This window comes from Pongo abelii, chromosome 23, assembly GCF_028885655.2.
Source record: "Pongo abelii isolate AG06213 chromosome 23, NHGRI_mPonAbe1-v2.0_pri, whole genome shotgun sequence".
Classification (NCBI taxonomy): Eukaryota; Metazoa; Chordata; class Mammalia; order Primates; family Hominidae; genus Pongo; species Pongo abelii.
The window spans coordinates 57,540,376-57,561,889 of NC_085929.1; the positions used below are offsets into that span (position 1 = coordinate 57,540,376).

The window sequence follows — 21,514 nt, forward strand, 5'->3', positions numbered from 1 at the left end:
AAAAAACAGAGAAGATACAAATTAATAAAATCAAAGGTGAAAAAGGAGACATTACAAGTAACGTTTCAGACAATCAAAGTATCATAAGTGGCTGCTATAAGTAATTGTATGCCAACAAATTAGGAAACCTAGAGGAAATTAATTCTTAGACACACACAACTTACCAAGAGTGAACTAGGAAAAAATCCAAAACCTGAACAGACCAATAACAAGTAACAAAATTAAAGCCATAATAAAAAAATGTCTGTAGGACCAGACTGAAAAATAGAGAAGGAAAGAACATTTCCGAACTCATTCTTTGAGGCTAGTATTACACCGATATCAAAACAAGACAAAGACACATTTAAAAAGCAAACTACGGGTCCATATTTGAGAACATTGATGCAAAAATTTGCAAAAAACCTAGCAAACTCAATTAAACAATACATAAATAGGTAATTCATAATGACCAAGTGGAATTTATCTCAGAGATACAAGGATGGTTCAACATGCAAATCAGTCAATGTGATATATCATATAAACAGAATGAAGGGGCCAGGCACAGTGGCTCACGCCTGTAATCCCAGCACTTTTGGAAGCCGAGGTAGGCAGATCACCTGAGTTCAGGAGTTCAAAACCAGCCTGGCCAACATGGCAAAACCCCATCTCTACTAAAAATACAAAAATTAGCCAGGTGCAGTGGTGGGCACCTGTAATCCCAGCTACTTGGAAGGCTGAGGCAGGAGAATCGCTTGAATCCGGGAGGCAGAGGTTGCAGTGAGCTGAGATCATGCCATTGCACTCCAGCCTGGGTGACAGAGGAAGACTTCATCTCAAAAAAAAAAAAAAAGGAATGAAGGACAAAATCCGTATAATCATTTCCATTATGCTAAAAAGTATTTGATAAAATTTAATATTCTTTAATAATAAACCCTTTGAAAACTGGGTATGGAGTGAACATATCTCAATATAATAAAAGTCATATATGACAGACCCCCAGCTAGTGTCATACTAAGTGGGGAAAAACTAAAAGCCTTTCTTCTAAAATCTGGAAGATGACAAGAATATCCACTTTTACCACTGTGGTTCAACATAATTCTGAAAGTCCTATCTGGAGCAATCAGACAAGAGAAAGCAATAAAAGGCATCTCAATTGGAAAAGAAGTCAAATTATTGCTTTTGCCAGTGATATAATCTTATATTTGGAAAAACGTAAAGACTCCTCTGATAGGATTTGAATGTGTGTCGCCTCCCAAATCTCATATTTAAATGTAATTCTCAGTGTTGGAGCTGGGCCAGGTGAAAGGTGATGTAACCATTGGGGTGGATTAACTCATAAATGGCTTAGCACCATCCCATTTGGTACTATCTTCATGATAGTGAGTGAGTTCCCGTAAGACCTGGTTCTTTAAAAGTGTGTAACAACTCGCCCCTCTGTTTTTTGCTCCTGCTTTTTGCCCTATGATGTACAAGATTCGCTTCAACTTTTGCCATGACTGTAAACTTCCAGAGGCCTTCCCAGAAGTGCATGCCAGTGCTGTGTCTTCTCTACAGCCTGTAGAATCATGAGCCACTTAAACCTCCTTTTTAAAAAATAAATTACCCAGTCTCAGGTATTTATAGTGATGGGAAAAAAGCTTAATACAGAAAATTGGCACAAAGGAGTGGAAAATTGTTATAAGAATACCTGAAAATGTGGAATCAGCTTTGTAATTGGGTAAACAGGCAGAGGTTGGAAGACTTTGTAGGACTCAGAAGAAGACAGAAAAATGAGGGAAAGTTGAGATTTTCTTAACTTTGAATGGCTGTGACCAAAATGCTGATAGTGATCTGGACAGTGAAGGCTGAGCTGAGGAGGTCTCAGATGAAAATTAGAAACTTATTAGGACCGAAGCACAGGTCATTCATGTTGTCTTAGCAAAGTGGTTGGCTGAATTTCTGTCATGCCCTAGGGATATATAAAAGTTTGAATTTGAAAGTGATGATTTAGGGTTTCTGTTGGAAAAATGTCTAAGCACCAAAGCATTCAAGATGTGGCCTGGCTGCTTCTAACAACCTATGCTTACATGTTGGAGCAAAAAAAAGTAAGTTGTAATTTATTTTTACTTACAAGGGAAGCATAATGTAAAAGCTTAAAAACTTTGCAGCCTAGTCATGTGGCAGAAAAATAAAAAGCTTTTACAAGAGAGGAACTCGAGCAGGCTGTGGAGCAATCACTTGTTAGAGATATTTGTATAACTTAAAAAAAAAAAGCAAGTGTTGATAGCCAAGACAATGGGAAAGAGGAATTGAAGGCATTTTAGAAATCTAAAAGGCAGCCCCCCATCACAGACCCTAAGGCCTAAAAGAAGAGAATAGTTTCTGGGATCAGGCCCAGGAACTGCTGCCTGGGGTAGCCTTAGAACATGGCTCCCTGCATCCTGGCCACTGCTTCTGCTCCAGGTGTAGCACAAATTGGCCCAGTTACAACTCCAGTCACTGCTTCAGAGGGTGCAAGCCATAAGCCTTGGTAGCTTTCATATGGTGTTAGGCCTGTGAGTGTACAAAATGCAAGAGTTGAGACTTGGGAGACTCCACCTTTACTTCAAATAATGTATAAAAAAGCCAGGGTGTGCAGGCAGAAGCATGCTGCAGGGGTGGAGCCCTCATGGAGAACCTCTACTAAAACAATGCAGAGAAGAAATGTAGGGTTACATTCCCTGTGTGGGTTCCCCACTGGGGCGTGGCCTAGTAGATCTGTGAGGACAGGATCACTGTCCTCCAGACCCCAGAATGGTAGATCTAGCTACAGCCTGCACTTTGCACCTGGAAAAGCCAGAAGCACACAAAAACCAGCCAGAGGCACACAATACCAGCCCATGAGAGCAGCTGTGGGGGCTGAACCATGCAAAGCCACAAGGTCTAAATGTCCCAAGGCATTAGTGTGCCCTGGAAATGGGACATAGAGTCAAAAATAATTATTTTGGAGCCTTACAATTCAATAACTCCCCTTCTGGGTTTCAGACTTGTATGGGTCCTGTGGCCTCTTTCTTTTAGCTGATTGCTTCCTTTTAGAATAGGAGTATTTACCCAATGCCGATGCCCTATTTGTATCTTGGAAGTACCTAATTTGTTTTTTATTTTACAGGCTTATAGGAGGAATAAACTAGCTTTGTCTTAGATGAGACTTTTGACTTTTGAGTTAAGGCTGAAATGAGTTAAGACTTTGGGGATTATTGGGATGTCATGATTGTATTTTGAAATATGAGAAGGATATGAGATTTGGAATGGCCAGGGGCAAAATGATATAGTTTAGGTGTGTGTTCCCACCAAAATCTTATATTGAAATGTAATCCTCAATGTTGGAAGTGGGCCTAGTGGGGAGGTGATTGAATCATGAGGGCCGGATTTCCATGAACAGTTTGGCATAATTTCCTTTGGTGCCATTCTCATAATAGTAAGTTTTCACGAGAGCTGGTTATCTACAAGTGTGTAGCACTTCCCCCCTGCCCTCGCACTTACCATGTGATGTGCAAGCACCGGATTTATTTTTCACCTTGATTGTCAGTTGTCAGAGGCTTCACCAGAAGCAGAAGCCAGTGCTATGCTTTCTGTACAGCCTGTAGAACCATGAGCCAATTAAACCTATTTCCTGTATAAATTAACCAGTCACTGATTATTTTTACAGCAATGTGAGAATGGCCTAATATATCCATCAAAAAACTATTAGAAGTAATAACTTGAGTAAATTTGCAGAATATAAATTCAACATATACAAATCAGTAGGATTTCTATATGCCAACAGTCAACAAACTGAAAAAGAACTCAAAAAAGTAATCCTATTTGCAGTAGCCACAAATAAAACAAAATGTGTGGGAATTTACCAAGGAAATAAAAGTTCTCAACAATTAAAAATGTAAAACACTGATAAAAAATGTAAGAGAAGACAAAAAAATGGAAAGTTATTTCTATGTTCACAGATTTGAATAATGAGTATTTTAAAAAATGTCCATAAGATCCAAAGCAATGTATACATTGCATGCCATCTCTATCAAAATAACAATGACATTCCTCACAGAAATAGAAAAAAGCCTGAAATATATATGGAACCACAAAACACCATAATAGATAGTCAAAGCTATTCTGAGTATATAAACCAAAACTGGAGGGATCCTATTACCTGGTTTTAAATTATACTATCAAGCTATAGTAATTAAAGCAGCATGACACTAGAATAAAAAGACATAAAGACAAATGGAATGAAATAGAGAACTTAGAAACAAACTCATACAGCTAAACTAAACTTATTTTCAACAAAAGTGTCAAAAACATACAACGAAAAAAGGCAGGGGTTGCAATCCTAGTCTCTGATAAAACAGAGTTTAAACCAACAAAGATCAAAAGAGACAAAGAAGGCCATTACATAATGGTAAAGGGATCAATTCAACAAGAAGAGCTAACTATCCTAAATATATATGCACCCAATACAGGAGCACCCAGATTCATAAAGCAAGTCCTGAGTGACCTACAAAGAGACTTAGACTCCCACACAATAATAATGGGAGACTTTAACACCCCACTGTCAACATTAGACAGATCAATGAGGCAGAAAGTTAACAAGGATACCCAGGAATTGAACTCAGCTCTGCACCAAGCAGACCTAATAGACATCTACAGAACTCTCCACCCCAAATCAACAGAATATACATTTTTTTCAGCACCACACCACACCTATTCCAAAATTGACCACATAGTTGGAAGTAAAGCTCTCCTCAGCAAATGTAAAAGAACAGAAATAACAAACTGTCTCTCAGACCACAGTGCAATCAAACTAGAACTCAGGATTAAGAAACTCACTCAAAACCGCTCAACTACATGGAAACTGAACAACCTGCTCCTGAGTGACTACTGGGTACATAACGAAATGAAGGCAGAAATAAAGATGTTCTTTGAGAACAAAGACAGAACATACCAGAATCTCTGGGACACATTCAAAGCAGTGTGTAGAGGGAAATTTATAGCACTAAATGCCCACAAGAGAGAGCAGGAAAGATCCAGAATTGACACCCTAACATCACAATTAAAAGAACTAGAAAAGCAAGAGCAAATACATTCAAAAGCTAGCAGAAGGCAAGAAATAACTAAAATCAGAGCAGAACTGAAGGAAATAGAGACCAAAAAAACCCTTCAAAAAATTAATGAATCCAGGAGCAGGTTTTTTGAAAGGATCAACAAAATTGATAGACCGCTAGCAAGACTAATAAAGAAAAAAAGAGAGAAGAATCAAATAGATGCAATAAAAAATGATAAAGGGGATATCACCACCGATCCCACAGAAATACAAACTACCATCAGAGAATACTACAAACACCTCTACACAAATAAACTAGAAAATCTAGAAGAAATGGGTAAATTCCTCGACACATACACTCTCCGAAGACTAAACCATGAAGAAGTTGAATCTCTGAATAGACCAATAACAGGAGCTGAAATTGTGGCAATAATCAATAGCTTACCAACCAAAAAGAGTCCAGGACCAGATGGATTCACAGCCGAATTCTACCAGAGGTACAAGGAGGAACGGGCACCATTCCTTCTGAAACTATTCCAATAAATAGAAAAAGAGGGAATCCTCCCTAACTCATTTTATGAGGCCAGCATCATCCTGATACCAAAGCCTGGCAGAGACACAACCAAAAAAGAGAATTTTAGACCAATATCCTTGATGAACATTGATGCAAAAATCCTGAATAAAATACTGGCAAACTGAATCCAGCAGCACATCAAAAAGCTTATCCACCATGATCAAGTGGGCTTCATCCCTGGGATGCAAGGCTCGTTCAATATATGCAAATCAATAAACGTAATCCAGCGTATAAACGGAACCAAAGACAAAAACCACATGATTATCTCAATAGATGCAGAAAAGGCCTTTGACAAAATTCAACAACCCTTCATGCTAAAAACTCTCAATAAATTAGGTATTGATGGGATGTATCTCAAAATAATAAGAGCTATCTATGACAAACCCACAGCCAATATCATACTGAATGGGCAAAAACTGGAAGCATTCCCTTTGAAAACTGGCATAAGACAGGGATGCCCTCTCTCACCACTTCTATTAAACTAAAGAGCTTCTGCACAGCAAAAGAAACTACCATCAGAGTGAACAGGCAACCTACAAAACGGGAGAAAATTTTTGCAACCTACTCATATGACAAAGGGCTAATATCCAGAATCTACAATGAACTCAAACAAATTTACAAGAAAAAAACAAACAACCCCATCAAAAAGTGGGCAAAGGATATGAACAGACACTTCTCAAAAGAAGACATTTATGCAGCCAAAAGACACATGAAAAAAATGCTCATCATCACTGGCCATCAGAGAAATGCAAATCAAAACCACAATGAGATACCATCTCACGCCAGTTAGAATGGCGATCATTAAAAAGTCAGGAAACAACAGGTGCTGGAGAGGATGTGGAGAAATAGGAACACTTTTACACTGTTGGTGGGACTGTAAACTAGTTCAACCATTGTGGAAGTCAGTGTGGCGATTCCTCAAGGATCTAGAACTAGAAATACCATTTGACCCACCCGTCCCATTACTGGGTATATACCCAAAGGACTATAAATCATGCTGCCATAAAGACACATGCACACGTATGTTTATTGCGGCACTATTCACAATAGCAAAGACTTGGAACCAACCCAAATGTCCAACAATGATAGACTGGATTAAGAAAATGTGGCATATATACACCATGGAATACTATGCAGCCATAGAAAATGATAAGTTCATGTCCTTTGTAGGGACATGGATGAAATTGGAAATCATCATTCTCAGTAAACTATCACAAGGACAAAAAACCAAACACCGCATGTTCTCACTCATAGATGGGAATTGAACAATGAGAACACATGAACACAGGAAGGGGAACATCACACTCTGGGGACTGTTGTGGGGTTGGTGGGGGAGGGATAGCATTAGGAGATATACCTAATGCTAAATGACGAGTTAATGGTTGCAGCACACCAGCATGGCACCTGTATACATATGTAACTAACCTGCACATTGTGCACATGTACCCTAAAACTTAAAGTATGATAATAATAAAAAAAAACATACAACAAAAAATAAGACAGTTTCTGTAATAAATAGGGCTGGGAAAACTGGCAAGCCATAGGCAGAAGAATGAAACTAGAACCCTATTTCTTGCCACATACAAAAATCAAATTAAAATGAATTAAAGACTTAAACCTAACACCTCAAACTATCAAAATTTTACAAGAAAACACTGGGGAAACTCTTCAGGGCATTGGTTTGGGCAAAAATTTCTTAAGTAATGCCCCATAAGCACAGACAACCAAAGCAAACATGGACAAATGGAATTACAGCCAGTCAGAAAGCTTTTTTAAAGTGGAGGAAACAATAAACAGAGTGAAGAGAAAACCCACAGAATGGGAGAAAATATTTGTAAATTACCCATCTGAAAAGCAATTAATAGCTATATGATATGGTTAGACTTTGTGTCCCCACCCAAATCTCATATTGAATTATAATCCCCAGGTGTTGAGGGAGAGACCTGGTAGAAGGTGATTGGATCATGGGGGTGGTTTCCCCCAGGCTGTTCTTCTGATAATGAGTGAGTTCTCATGAGATCTGATGGTTTTATAAGGGGCTCTACCCTCTTTGCTTCACATACATGTTCTCTCACCTGCTGTCATGGAAGAGGTGCCTGCTTCCCCGTCTGCCATGATTGTAAGTTTCCTGAGGCCTCCCCAGCTATGTGGAACTGTGACTCAGTTAAACCTATTTCCTTTATAAATTACCCAGTCTCGCCAGGCGCAGTGGCTGATGCCTGTAATCCCAGCACTTTGGGAGGCTGCAGCGGGTGGATCACGAAGTCAGGAGTTCAAGACCAGCCTGGCCAAGATGGCGAAACCCCGTCTCTACTAAAAATACAAAACTTAGCTGGGCATGGTGTCAGGTGCCTGTAATCCCAGCTACTCAAGAGGCTGAGGCAGAGAATTCCTTGAACCTAGGAGGTGGAGGTTGCAGTGAACTGAGATCATACCAGTGCACTCCAGCCTGGGCAACAGAGCAAGACTTCATCTCAATACATAAATAGATAAATAACCCAGTCTCAGTTTTTTTATAACAGTGCAGAAACAGACTAATACACTACAAGATATTGAGTTCAAAACATTCTATAGAAAAAAATATAATCAGTTAAAGAGTGGACAAAAATTTAAATGGACATTTATGAAAAGAAGACATACAAATGGCAAACAGGCAAATGAAAAGGTGCTCCACATTACTGATCATCATGGAAATGCAAATCAAACCCAAAATGAGATATCATTTCACCTCAGTTAACGTGGCTTTTATCCAGAAGTCAGTCAAAAACAAATGTTGCTAATAGCAAAGATTTGGAAGAAATCTAAATGTCCATCAACAGATGACTCGATAGAGAAAATGTGGTACATATACACAGTGGAGTACTATTCAGCTATAAGAAAGAATGAGAGTCTGTCATTTACAGTAACAGAAATGGAACTGAAAGTTTTTATGTTAAGTGAGATAAGTCAGGCACAGAAAGAGAAATGTCACATGTTCTCACTTATTTGTGGGGGCTAAAATTTGAAACAATTGATGTTATAGAGAGTATAAGGGTGGTTCCCAGAGGCTGGGAAGGGCAGTGGGGGAACAGGGAGTTAGTGGGGATGCGAAATGGGTACAAAAAATTGTTAGAAAGAATGAGTAAGACAGTATTTGATAGAACAACAGAGTGATTATGGTAAAAAATAATTTAATTATACATTTTATAAAAACTAAAATAGTATAATTGGATTGTTTATAACACAAGCTATAAATGCTTGAGGGGACAGGTACCCTGTTTTTTATTATGTATTACTCATTACATGCCTGTATCAAAGTATGTCATATACCCCCATAAATATATACACCAACTATGTACCCACAAAAATAAATTAAAAATTAAAATTAAAACCAAAGGGAGGAGAGTCTAATGAGGCAGGTGTGACCCACGGCTTGAACTAGCTTTTCAGGTTAACTTTGGAACATCCTTATCCAAGAAGAGGGGTCCATTTAGTCAATAGAGGCTTAGAAATTTATTTTTAGTTTATAAGTGGAAAAAAGAAGAATTTTTAATCCTGAGCCATAGCTCTCAGTCAGTCAGTCCCTGCAGGGAACCCTGTTCTTTACTCTGGAGATAAACACTAGTTTTCTTTCCCACTGAATAACACCACATTTCAAAATGAGGGGAAACATCTTGAAACTAAGAGGTATGGCCTTATTAAATTTGATTTGGTTTCCATTGTAATTAATTTAATCACATGTGTTCTAGAGTTTGTCCTCAGTCTTCTCCTACTTTAGGCCCATGATCTGTTGAATTTGCTCAGCTCCCTGCTCAACAGCAGGAAATCAGAATTATTTAAAAACCTCATTGTGTCTGGGAGCAGTGGCTCATGCCTGTAATCCCAGCAATTTGGGAGGCCAAGGTGTCAGGGGTTTGAGACCAGCCTGGGCAACAGAGTGAAACCCCATTTCTACTAAAGATACAAAAATTATCTGGGTGTGGTGATTCATACCTGTAATCCCAGCTATTTGGGAGGCTGAGGCAGGAGAATCACTTGAACCTGGGAGGCAGAGGTTTCAGTGAGGCAAGATGGTGCACTGCACTCCAGCCTGGGCAACAGACCAAGACTCTGTCTCAAAATAATAATAATAAAATAAAAATCTCATTGTGTTTCAAACAAAATTTCTTTTGCGTATCAACTGTGTCAACTTGCATATTAACTATAATCATTTTGTTTACTTTATATCCAATCTTGAGAAATCTTTGAGGACTAATTTCACTCTTTTCTGCCATTTTGTTAAACATACCAAATGCCATCAAACAAAATGCACAAAATTCCTGAGAAATACATTTTCTCCTTGAGGAGTAGACTTGCTGTGTTAGAGGAACTCATGGTTACCAAGCTTCTAGTTTAATAAACATGACTAGAATACTCTGTCTTAATATGAGTAGCTAGGTACTCACAAGGCATCTAGAAGGTTAATACCTATAGTCTGAAAATAGCCACATTTTTTTACTGGCCACAAATTACAACTGCAGAATATTTACGGCCATACAAGACATCTTCCACCAAGCCTGAAAAATGTGTAAATGTCCTAGGATTGCAGCATGTTTTCTTAAAGATAATATTAATGAGCTAGCTTAGGTCAACGGGTTAATGGTCGTTGTTAAAACCAATAGCCCCGACTTTAGTGAGTACATCTGCACCTTCCAAGTTTAATTATAACTCTTTCTCTTTATAGTTAGAGTAGAGACACTAACAAAAGACAATGCATTCCTGCTCTTGCTTTCTGAGGATGTCCAACTCTAATGGAGTCATTTCTAGTAAACTTGCTTCTTTCACTGTGCTCTCTGACTCACCTCAAATTTTTTCCTGCGCAAGATCTAAGAATCCTACTTTGTGGTCTGTATCAGGACCCTCTTTTCCAGCAACATCTTTCAGCAACACCATGAAGGGACACCAAGACAAGACCCCCACTCCAAGGAAAACAATCCACACAGAATCAATCAGCTGGCAAGTGGGCTGTCTTTTAGAGTCGTGAAGCCATTCAGGTTGGCAAGAATGATTATCTACTATTACTTAAGTGAGAGGCCCTAGGGTATAATATTAGGGTGAGAGACTCAGCCCAAAGTTAGAGACCTGGGGGTGTCATACTCAGAGTAGAGGCCAAGCCCACAGAGTTAGAGGCCCTGGGGAATATTGAGAAGAATGGATTTGGCTAAACAAGATGTTTGCCACTGTCTCTTTTTGGACTGTCCACCTTGTGCTCTTTTTCCCTCACCTGAGTGCTCTGCATATTGTTGCCTTTCTGCTCACCGCCTCCGTTTTGTAGTAGCCTGGAGGTTGCCCCAGGAAAGAGGCCCCAAACAGTTTAGCTTTTACTTTCCTCAGTGATCCTCTGACTTTTAGCCTTGATGTCTTAGAGCTATTGCCACTACCACTTTTCTAGTTGGCAAAGCTAATAAACTAACATTAGAAGAGCATCTACAGGTTTTTGACCCCACACAAAGGGAAGGTGGTCCTAGAAGCTAAAGGGCAGCAGTGGATAATAGGAGAATATTTATGAAAGCGTCAGGCCTTATTGCTAGACACTCCAGATATAACCCTTAAAGCCTGCCAAACCATAAACCCAGCTACTTATCTGTCAGAGTCCACAGGTGCTCCCAGCCTTTCTGGCATACAGGTTGTATTAGTCTGTTCTCATGCTGCTAATAAAGACCTATATGAGGCTGGGTAATTTGTAAAGAAAAGAGGTTTGATTGACTCACAGTTGCACATAGTTGGGGAGGCCTCACACTCATGGCAGAAGGCAAGTGAGGAACCAAGTCACATCTCTTACATGGCAGCAGGCAGAAGAGCTTGTGTGTAGGGAAACTCCCTTTATAATACCATCAGCTGTAATCCCAGCACTTTGGGAATCCAAAGCAGTGGATGACCTGAGGTGAGGAGATCGAGGCCAACCTGGCCAACATGGTGAAACCCCATCTATACTGAAAGTACAAAAATTAGACAGGCATGATGGCGGGCGCCTGTAATCCCAGCTACTCGGGAGGCTGAGACAGGAATCGCTTGAACCCAGGAATCAGAGGTTGCAGTGAGCCAAGATCATGATAATGCACTCCAACCTGAGCAACAGAGCAAGACTCTGTCTCAAAAATAAATAAATAAATAAACCATCAGATCTCATGAGGCTTATTCACTGTCACGAGAACAGCATGGGAAAGACCCATCCCCTGATTCGATTACCTCCCACTGGGCCCCTCCCATGATATTTGGGAATTATGGGAGCTACAATTCAAGATAAGATTTGACTGGGGACACAACCAAAGCATGTCACAGGTTATGAAACAAATTTATTCTAGCAGGCCAGACTTAGGAGAGATGAGCCCCTTGACCATCCCAAGGCAGAGTGGTTAACAGATGCAAGTTGTTTTATGCATCAGGAAAACAGGAGAGCTAGATATGCTATTAGTAGTCAGCACAAGAGAATCAAGGCACAAGCCTTGCTGGCCTCGACCTCAGCTCAAAAAGCTGAGTTAATTGAACTTACGAGGCCCCTGCAGTTGGAAAGGATTTAAAAGTTAACACTTACACTGATTCCAAGTATGATTTTTTAGTGCTTCATGCTTATGCCGCAATTTGGAATGGGTAGGGACTCCTGACCCCAAAGGGCTTTTCCATACAATGTCATTCAGATTTTGAGCTTGTTAGAATGCTGCTTTGCTGCCAAAAAGTGACTATAATTAATTGCAGAGGACATCAAAAGAGAGACTGACCGTGTAAAAGGAAATGCCCTTGTAGATGCCGCAGCCAAGGCCCCTGCACTGAAAGGGCCAGTGAAGCTTATGGGCGTGCTGGTCAGCATACATAGAACTGGGCCAGAACACTCTGAAGAAGAACAAAAATGGGCCAGGGATTGCATTTCAGTCCAGGGCCCCTCGGGCTGGCTGAATGATGGTAATAAATTACTAATGCCAAGTACCAATCACAGGAAGATAACTCAGCACTTTCATGGTTCTTTTCACCCTAGAAGGGATTCTTTGTTTCTGTTAATGTCTCATTTGTTTATAGGGGTAAATCTTTTCAAGACACTAAAACAGGTGACTCAGCCCTGTGAGCTCTGTGCCTGACATGACCCAAACAGCCAGCAATTTTCTCCTTCTCCAGTTAAACCTGTCCAAAATTGAGGAACCTATCCAGGTGAGAACTGGCAACTCTAATTTACCCCGATGCCTTTCTGCAGGAGATTCAAATATTTGCTAATGCTTACTGATACCTTCACTGGTTAGATCGAGGCATTCCCCACCCCATCTGAAAAATGTTTACCAGAAGAAATAACTCCTCAGTTCGGGTAATCTAAAAGCCTGCAAAGTGACAGTGGCCCATCTTTCACAGCAGGCATATCCCAACACCTATCCTCAGCTTTAAGAATCCAATATTACCTTCACTCTGCGTGGAGACCGCAGTCCTCTGGAAAGGTGAAAGGGCTAATCCTATTCTAAAGAAGACTCTAGCTAGATCAGAGGCCTGACTATCTCTGACACCCATAGCTTACTGCGGGTTTGAACTGCTCCAAAGTAAAACGTATAATTAAGTCCTGTTGAGTTAACATATGGAAGGCCTTTCCTAAACACAGATCTCCTAATTGATGAAAAGACGCATCCATTACAAAAATATGTCATCAATCTAGGACAGGTGCAAAGGCACTCTGTGAATACGGAAACAAGAGTCTTCCCCTCCTACATGGGAGGAAAATTCAGTTTCAGCTCAGCTAGGGATTTAGTCTTACTAAAGACGCGGGAGGAAGTTCTCCAGCTGAGCAGCTTTTCCCAACGTGGAAAGGACCACACAAGGACACCTGAGCTCTCCAACAGACGTTCAACGCCAAGGGATTCACAGGTGGGTGCACCTGTGTGGAAATAAAGCTGTTGCTTATTCTGGGAGCCGAATCCGAGGCTGGGGGAGGTGGGCGCGGGGCTATTTAAGCGTTGGCGGAGGGCGGGCTGGGTCGCTGCGCGTCTGTTCCACCTTCTCGCGCTTCTGCTACCGCCCTGATCCCGCCTTCGCCATGAGGGAGATTGTGCTCACGCAGGCCGGGCAGTGCGGGAACCAGATCGGCGCCAAGGTTGGCAGCCGGGGCTCTGAGGGCCCAGCTCGGGCCTGCCGGGGCCGGGGAAGATGTTGGCAGTGGCGGGAGCGGTGTCTCTGCATTGCGGCCCTTGGGCTCCCTGCCGGGGACGCGGTGGAACTGGGCGGCTGGCGAGGCGGCCGGGGTGGACCCCAGGGACATGGCGGCCTAGGGATGGGGGTGCGGATGAGGGTCGGGGTGGGAGAGGGGGCCTGCGGCGCCTCCGTGACTCAGCCCTGGCCTGTTTGGCCCCTCCCGTCTCTGGCGGTTCTGGGAGGTGATCTCTGATGAGCACGCCATCGACTCCGCTGGCACCTACCACGGGGACAGCCACCTGCAGCTGGAGCGCATCAACGTGTACTACAACGAGGCCAGCGGTGAGACCCCCGTCCTTCCCCCACCGCCCTCCTGGGAACGCGGCCCTCCCCTCGCTCATGCGCTCTCGCCCCACTCAGGTGGCAGGTACGTGCCCCGCGCTGTGCTCGTGGATCTGGAGCCGGGCACTGTGGACTCTGTGCGCTCAGGGCCCTTCGGGCAGGTCTTCAGGCCAGATAACTTCATCCTCGGTGAGCTGCTGACGAGGACTGGGGTGCGGCTCCTTAGCCAGGGCAGCCCAAAATCTAGGAATGCCCCCAAGCTCATCCTGTGGGAACTGTGGAGCCAGGGCCCTCCTATCTTCTGAGTCCAGTCGCTCAATGTGCCTCTCCTAAACGGGCTTTGGGAGGAAGGCCCGGGTGTCTCCTCAAGGTGAGGAGCTACTGATGTCCCTGCCGGGAGCTGAGCTGGGGCCGTGGCTACTGCCTTCCCTGAAAATGGGCAGGAGCCACCTGCAGCGAGGTCTGTTAGCCGGTCTCAGGTTTGACTCCTGTCTTAATTTCTAACAGGGGAAGCTGCTGTCCTGTAACTCTGGGGGAGGGGGTTTCATTTGCTCCACCTGCAGGGCGAATGGTGCTCTCACCTCACACGTGACACTTGGCCCTTTTTGCATTATGGTGGTGACCATTGATGACCGTATACCTGGCCATCGAGTGACCGGCTGTACTGTCTAACAGGTCAGTGTGGGGCCGGAAACAACTGGGCCAAGGGACACTACACAGAAGGCGCCGAGCTGATGGAGTCAGTGATGGACGTCGTCAGAAAGGAGGCTGAGAGCTGTGACTGCCTGCAGGGTTTCCAGCTGACCCACTCCCTGGGTGGGGGGACTGGGTCTGGGATGGGTACCCTTCTGCTCAGTAAGATCCGGGAGGAGTACCCAGACAGGATCATAAACACATTCGGCATCCTGTCCTCGCCCAAGGTGTCGGACACCGTGGTGGAGCCCTACAACGCCACCCTCTCAGTCCACCAGCTCATAGAGAACGCGGATGAGACCTTCTGCATAGATAACGAAGCACTGTATGACATATGTTCCAGGACCCTAAAGCTGCCCACACCCACCTATGGTGACCTGAACCACCTGGTGTCTGCGACCATGAGTGGGGTCACCACGTGCCTGCGCTTCCCAGGACAGCTGAATGCCGACCTGCGGAAGCTGGCCGTGAACATGGTCCCGTTTCCCCGGCTGCATTTCTTCATGCCCGGCTTCGCCCCACTGACCAGCCGGGGCAGCCAGCAGTACCGGGCCTTGACCGAGGCTGAGCTCACCCGGCAGATGTTTGATGCTAAGAACATGATGGCGGCCTGCGACCCCCGTCACGGCCGCTGCCTGACGGCGGCCCCATTTTCAGGGGTCGCAGCCCATGAGGGAGGTGGATGAACAGATGTTCAACATTCAAGATAAGAACAGCAGCTGCTTTGCTGACTGGCTCCCCAACAACGTAAAAACAGCCGTCTGTGACATCCCACCCCGGGGGGGCTGAAAATGTCAGCCACCTTCATTGGGAATAACACAGCCATCCAGGAACTCTTCAGGCGTGTCTCAGAGCAGTTTACAGCAATGTTCAGGTGCAAGGCCTTCCTCCACTGGTACACGGGCGAGGGCATGGATGAGATGGAATTCACCGAGGCCGAGAGCAACATGAACGACTTGGTGTCTGAATATCAGCAATATCAGGATGCCACGGCCGAGGAAGAGGAGGAGGAGTATGCTGAGGAGGTGGTGGCCTAGAACTCACCTTTCCTAGGTAAAGGGGGGAAGCAATGTGGATTCTTTACTGTGTTCTGACAGCCATGTGTCACTATGCACTTGTTCGTTTGTGTCTTCACCTATCCTCCTGCTTTTTAAAGCATTTTTATAGTATGTGGTTTAGACTAATAAAGTATTCTCATAGCATCTGGTTTCACCTCGGACTTCTTTCTGTGGGCCCCCTGGCTACTGCTGCCAGATGCGCACAGTTGTCCTGCAAGGCTGAAGCTGTCTGGGTTTATTACATGCCCAGGAACAAGCGTTCCAGTGGCTCCAGGAGGGGTCGGTGTGGGCTGTGGACATGGCAGGCAGGCTTCACATGAACTTGGGGATGCTCTGGGCCTTGGGCAGCGATGTGGTGGAAAACCTGTTCCTGAAGGCAAGCCTTGGCTTATCCTATGTACCAAACTTCTAGGGGACCAGCTTGCCACGTGTCTGGAACTTTAAAAGGGGTCAGCGACCCTGGTGGACAATGTCCCCCAAAGTCCCATCTCGGGGTAGGAATGTGGTCAGACAGCTGGCTCTGAACCAGCAATGAAGGCTGGGCAAGTAGGACCCCAGCCACTCCATCACCATGACGGCCTGGGTGTGTTTGTGTAGCCTCATTCTCTTAATGAGGTGGGCATGGGATATCTGGCAGGGACTAGGCAGTAATCGAGCCCAGTGTCTGCTAACAAGCACTGAACCCCATGTAGAAGGGGATTAGGTCCTGGGGGCCGTAGATGTGGTTGCTGGGCCTGTGACATGCACTGAACCCCATGTAGAAGGGGATTAGGTCCTGGGGGTCGTAGATGGTGGTTGCTGGGCCTGTGTGCTCAGGGCAGTCTCTCCAAAGGCACAGATGGGGTTTCTGAACAGGACCTAGGGAGACAGGCAGGTGCTCATAAATGCTGCTTCCCCCAACTGGCAACCAGTGAGGAAAAACGCCTGCGTGGAGGTCTGACCTGCCCCAGTCTGGAGGGCTGATGCTCTCCGGAAAGGTGGGTGATGCGTACTGTCGGTGTCCTTGTCCCCCACTCCAAAACTTCAGGCAAAAATAACCCAAGATTGTCAGGATGAGCCTGGGGAGGGAGGCACCTTTGGGGACAGGCCCTTCAGCCTGGCAGTCTCCTCCCCAGGCTTCTTGGGGAGCCTGGACTGCAAAAGCCTGCTTTGGGGAAGCTGTCAGATGAGAGATGTGTGGTGAGCTGGGTGCTGGGCAACATGCATGGACAGGGCTCTTCTCCTTGGCTCTTGTAGAACTTGTCCATGGCCTGTGCGATGGTCTCTTGGTAATTCCCACCCCCACTCCCACCCCCACCCCCATCACACAGATAAGATGAAGCCAGTATAGCCTGGGGGTGGGCAGATGTACAGGTTCTACCCCAGGTCCCCTGGGAATGCCCACCTGCCTCCGACGTGTCAGGGAAAACAGGTGAGGCCCCTTTTTCTCTGAATGTTGGCAATGGTCTATTGCAGCCAAAGGGGAACAGGCAGGCAGGAGAGTGCCTCATCTTGAAAGAAGTGGCTCCTGGAAGCAGCTAGGAGGTGGGAGAGGTCCCCCATACTCCCCCAACCTGTTCTAGGAGCAGGAAAAGGGGCCTCTGTGACAGCCCCCCATCAGTGGCTCTCACTCTCTGAGGGGTCTCCTTGCCCAACCCAGGTGCATGCCCATCTGAGATGGCCTTGCAGGGATCTGGTTGGGAAGGTTCAGCTGCAGCAACCACTGGAAACTGCCCACACCTAGTGTCTCCTCTCAAGCGTGGGGCTAGATGTTTCTCCCTCCTGTAGTGGTACAGCCAGACTGTCAGAGGGGGCAAGTCACCACTGCAGTTCCCACCTGGGTCTGAGCGGGGGGTTAGGCTTGGTGCCCATGTACTTCCCAATTACCTGGTTCCATGTGGGGGCTTCATGGACAGGAGTGGTGCTCTTCCAGGCCTCTTTTCACATGCCAGCTACAGGCCCAGGTTTCCCAAGTTTCTGGAGCCCCTCTTCCAGCCTGGCAAGCATGGTGTGTTGTAGGGGAAGGACATCAGGCCTACAGGCAGCAGAACCTGTCTGGGTATGTTCTCTACCCCTGGAGGCCCCTGGTTGTTTACCTCTTTGGGTGAGAGTCGGCTTAGGATCTCAACATTCTTGTAGAACTTCAGAACTGTACAGACAGGGGCCCAGGAGGGAACAGGGGCTGGGACTGGCAGCTAACCAGAGTGGTGGGTGGTATTGTAGGGCTCAGTTTGGTCTTGCAGGGAATTCAGGGAGGCTTGGATTATGCTGAAACTCTAGACGAGCTTGGGCTTGGATATGGAAACAGCATAGAGCAGGGGCCCTTCTGCACGCTGGACTGAGTAGTTGCACCCTGGTGCATCCATAGGTGTTCCCCACCTGGATCACAGCTGTGGATAGAAGCCTGGAGAGCTGTGGAGGGAAGAGGAGGAGGAGGGAGTCTCAGGGCAGCCCCAGCATCCAGGCAGGGCCTCTGCAAGTGAGATGCAGATCTAGCCTGTTGGCCACTTAGCAGCTGCTTGGTCAGCTGCAGATCACCTGACCTCTGCTCACCAGTAAATGGGGGTTGCAGTAGCACTTACCTTCTGGGACTCCTGCAGCTTGAAGGGGCAGCACACACCACGTGCTGAGAAAGCAATGAACTCAGGCAAGCTTTTTCAAGAGCACCACATCAGATTAACATCTAACTTGACAGGACACCATCAAATCTCCCCACCCCTCATTCCAACGGAAGAAAAGGGAGGCTCTGTCCTCAGGGAGCAAGCACAGGCCTATCTATGCAGTGGGCACATGGCCCAGGTAGGGTAAAGGCCCTTGGATACATGCTGGCTTCACCAACCATCTGTAGGTTGGGTTTGGTCTGGACCCCTGTACCCCAGGAGGCCGGTAGCCCCCTGCATAGGACAGGACTGGAAGGTGGGTGGGAGGACTGGGCTTTGAGGGCAGCCATTATTTGGCCTCATGGTAAGTGGTGCAGGTGGTTGTTGGTGGCTCAGTTTTGCAGGATCTGGGTGATCACCCAAGGAGTGAAAATTGCCTTTTTATGAAAACTTGCCAAAATTGACGCAAGCTCATCAGTTGAAAAGGTGAGTAATGCTGACAGTTGGCTTCACCTGCCCCTTCCCCGCAAGTAACTGGTGTTCAGAGGTGGATTTGGTTCCTTCCCAGCCTTTCCCCTTTGCATGTAGCTGTGTGCATGTACTTTTGTGTGTACACACACACATGTTCCCTGGAGGGGTTACTTTTATTTTTTTTACTTGGGGAGATAACTAGTGAGGCAGCCTGACACTTGCTGATCTTGTCTTTTAATTGTGGAGTCCTCTATGGAATGGGATTGGGTACTTCCTAGCTTGCCTCTGCCAGCTGTTTGGCTGCCCCAGTTTCTGCCCTTCACAGACATGCTGGCCACCTGGTGTGACATTCAGTGGCCTTGTTTGCAGCTAGTATGATGAGACAAGTGGATCAGGTACATTATAAACTGAAAAAGCAGACAACATGCAGAGGGAAAGGATAACTGACCATGTGTGTCCTGCTCTGCTGAAGTCCACATCACATGACTGAGATGACAAACATTTTTTCACCTAACATTTGGGCCCTGAGAAATGGCATCTATGTTTTACTTTTTGTTTATAACAAGAGTTAGGAGAAATACTACCAGGCTTTCTTTTCCATTTTCCCCAACTCCCACTTTACCCCCTCAAGTTTACCTACCTCAGAGAGAAACAGGAGCTTGCCTGGTTAATGACAGCCTGAAATTATTTGAGCCAGGTCACTGTGTAAAGGTCAGACCGCTTCTGTCTCCTTGTGCATCACTTGCATAGCTCAGATATTTCATAGCTCCCTGTATACAGGTAGCCGTGTTACCCTCCTAGCCTGCTTTCTTGGTTTGATACATGCCTGGGAGCATGTGGGAGCACTTAAGGTCTAGGCTCATGGGAGGACTGTTCTGCCAACCCCAGCTCATCTCTCCAGCTCAGCCTGCATGCATGCCTTCCTCCATCTGATTCCAGAGTAGGGGGGATTGGAGGTCTCACATTGACCTCAAGTTTATGTGACTTTTTCCACCTCTGCTTTCCCAGACAGCCCTTGTTGTGGGACTTGTAAGGATATTTGTGAAGTCAGTATCTACTTTTCTTGTGTGGGTGTTTATAAATTATTCCGCTGGAGGGGAATAAATGTTAGAGGTACTCCAAACGCCTAACATATAAACATCTAAGCCTGGCCCTTTTTTGGTGGTAAAATATATGCAACATAAAACTTACCATTTTAACCATGTTTAAATGTACAGTTGAGTGGCATCCAGTATAATGTGTTGTACAACCATCTCCTTTATCCATATCTACAATTTCTTTATCATCCTAAACTGAAACACCAAACCCATAAATAAGTCTTTGAATAGAAGACTGATGCATTTGACTCCATAAAAATTAAAACTTTATAGGCGAGAAAAATGCCTCAAAGTCAAAAGTCAACAGACTGGGGAAATAGATCTGCAAAATACATGACAGACAAAAAGCTAATTTGGGTAATATATATGTATATATATAGGTATATAGCTATCCTAAATTATTAAAAGACCAACAGCCAAATTGAGAAATGGACAAGGGATGTAAAGAAACAGTTGAAAGAAACATGTAGATTTTTAAATATTTGCTAATTTTTTTACTGTGGTAAAATATGTATAACAGAAAATTTAAATACATTAAGTATAAATACATTGTTGTGCAGCTATCACTACTATCCATTCCAAACCTGTCTTATCATCCCAAAGTGAAACTCTGTATCCACGGAACAATAGCTCCCCTTTCCCTTCCCCTCATCCCCTGGAAACCACATCCTACTTCCTGTGTCTATGAATTTAACTGTTCTAGGTACACTATAAAAGTGGAAAGCAAGGAGTATTTGAATTTTTTTGTTTTAATCTTTTTAAGGTGTATGTTGTAGCATGTATTAGAGTTTCTTTTCTTTTTAAGGCTGAATAATATACCATTGTGTGTATTGATCATATTTGCTTACCCATTCATCTGTAGATGGACATTTGGACTTTTTCTACCCTTTGGCTCTTGCGAATGCTGCTATAAACAGGGGTGTGCAAATTCCCACTTTCAGTTTTTTGGGGTATATACCCAGATGTGGAATTACTGGATCATATGGTGATTACTGTTTTCCACAGTGGCTGTGCCATCTTACTTTCCCACCAGCAGTATGCAGGAGTCCTGACTTCTCCACATTCAGCATTTGCTGTTCTCTGGGGCTTTGTTGTTTTGGTTTGCTGGTGGTGGTTTTTTGATGGCAGCTATACTTACATGTGTCAGATGGTATTGCATTATGGTTTGGATTTACATTTTTCTCATGATTAGTGATGCTGAGCACCTTATACTGTGCTTACTGGTCATTTGTATATCTTCTTTAGAGAAATGTGTATTTTAAAACCTTTGCTCATGTTTAAATTTGATTGTTTTGTTATTGTTGTTGCTGAGGTCTTTATATAGCCTGGATATTAATTACTTACCAAATATATAATGTGTGAATATTTTCTTTCCCTCCGTGAATTGTATTTTCAATCTATTGATTGTATCTTCAGATACATAACAGCTTGTCACTTTGATGAAGTTCTTTTTATGTATTTTTGTTGTTGTTGTCTGTGCTTTCACTGTCATATCCAAGAAATTATTGCCAGATTCTATGTTATGAAACATTTTTCCTATGTTTTCT

General features: G+C 44.4%; 1 pseudogene; it reads left to right on the top strand.

Annotated features, from left to right (window-relative positions):
• The first annotated feature begins 13,919 nt into the window (after window positions 1–13,919).
• LOC129052770 (tubulin beta chain-like) lies at window positions 13,920–16,072 on the top strand (annotated as a pseudogene).
• The last annotated feature ends 5,442 nt before the right edge of the window (window positions 16,073–21,514 follow it).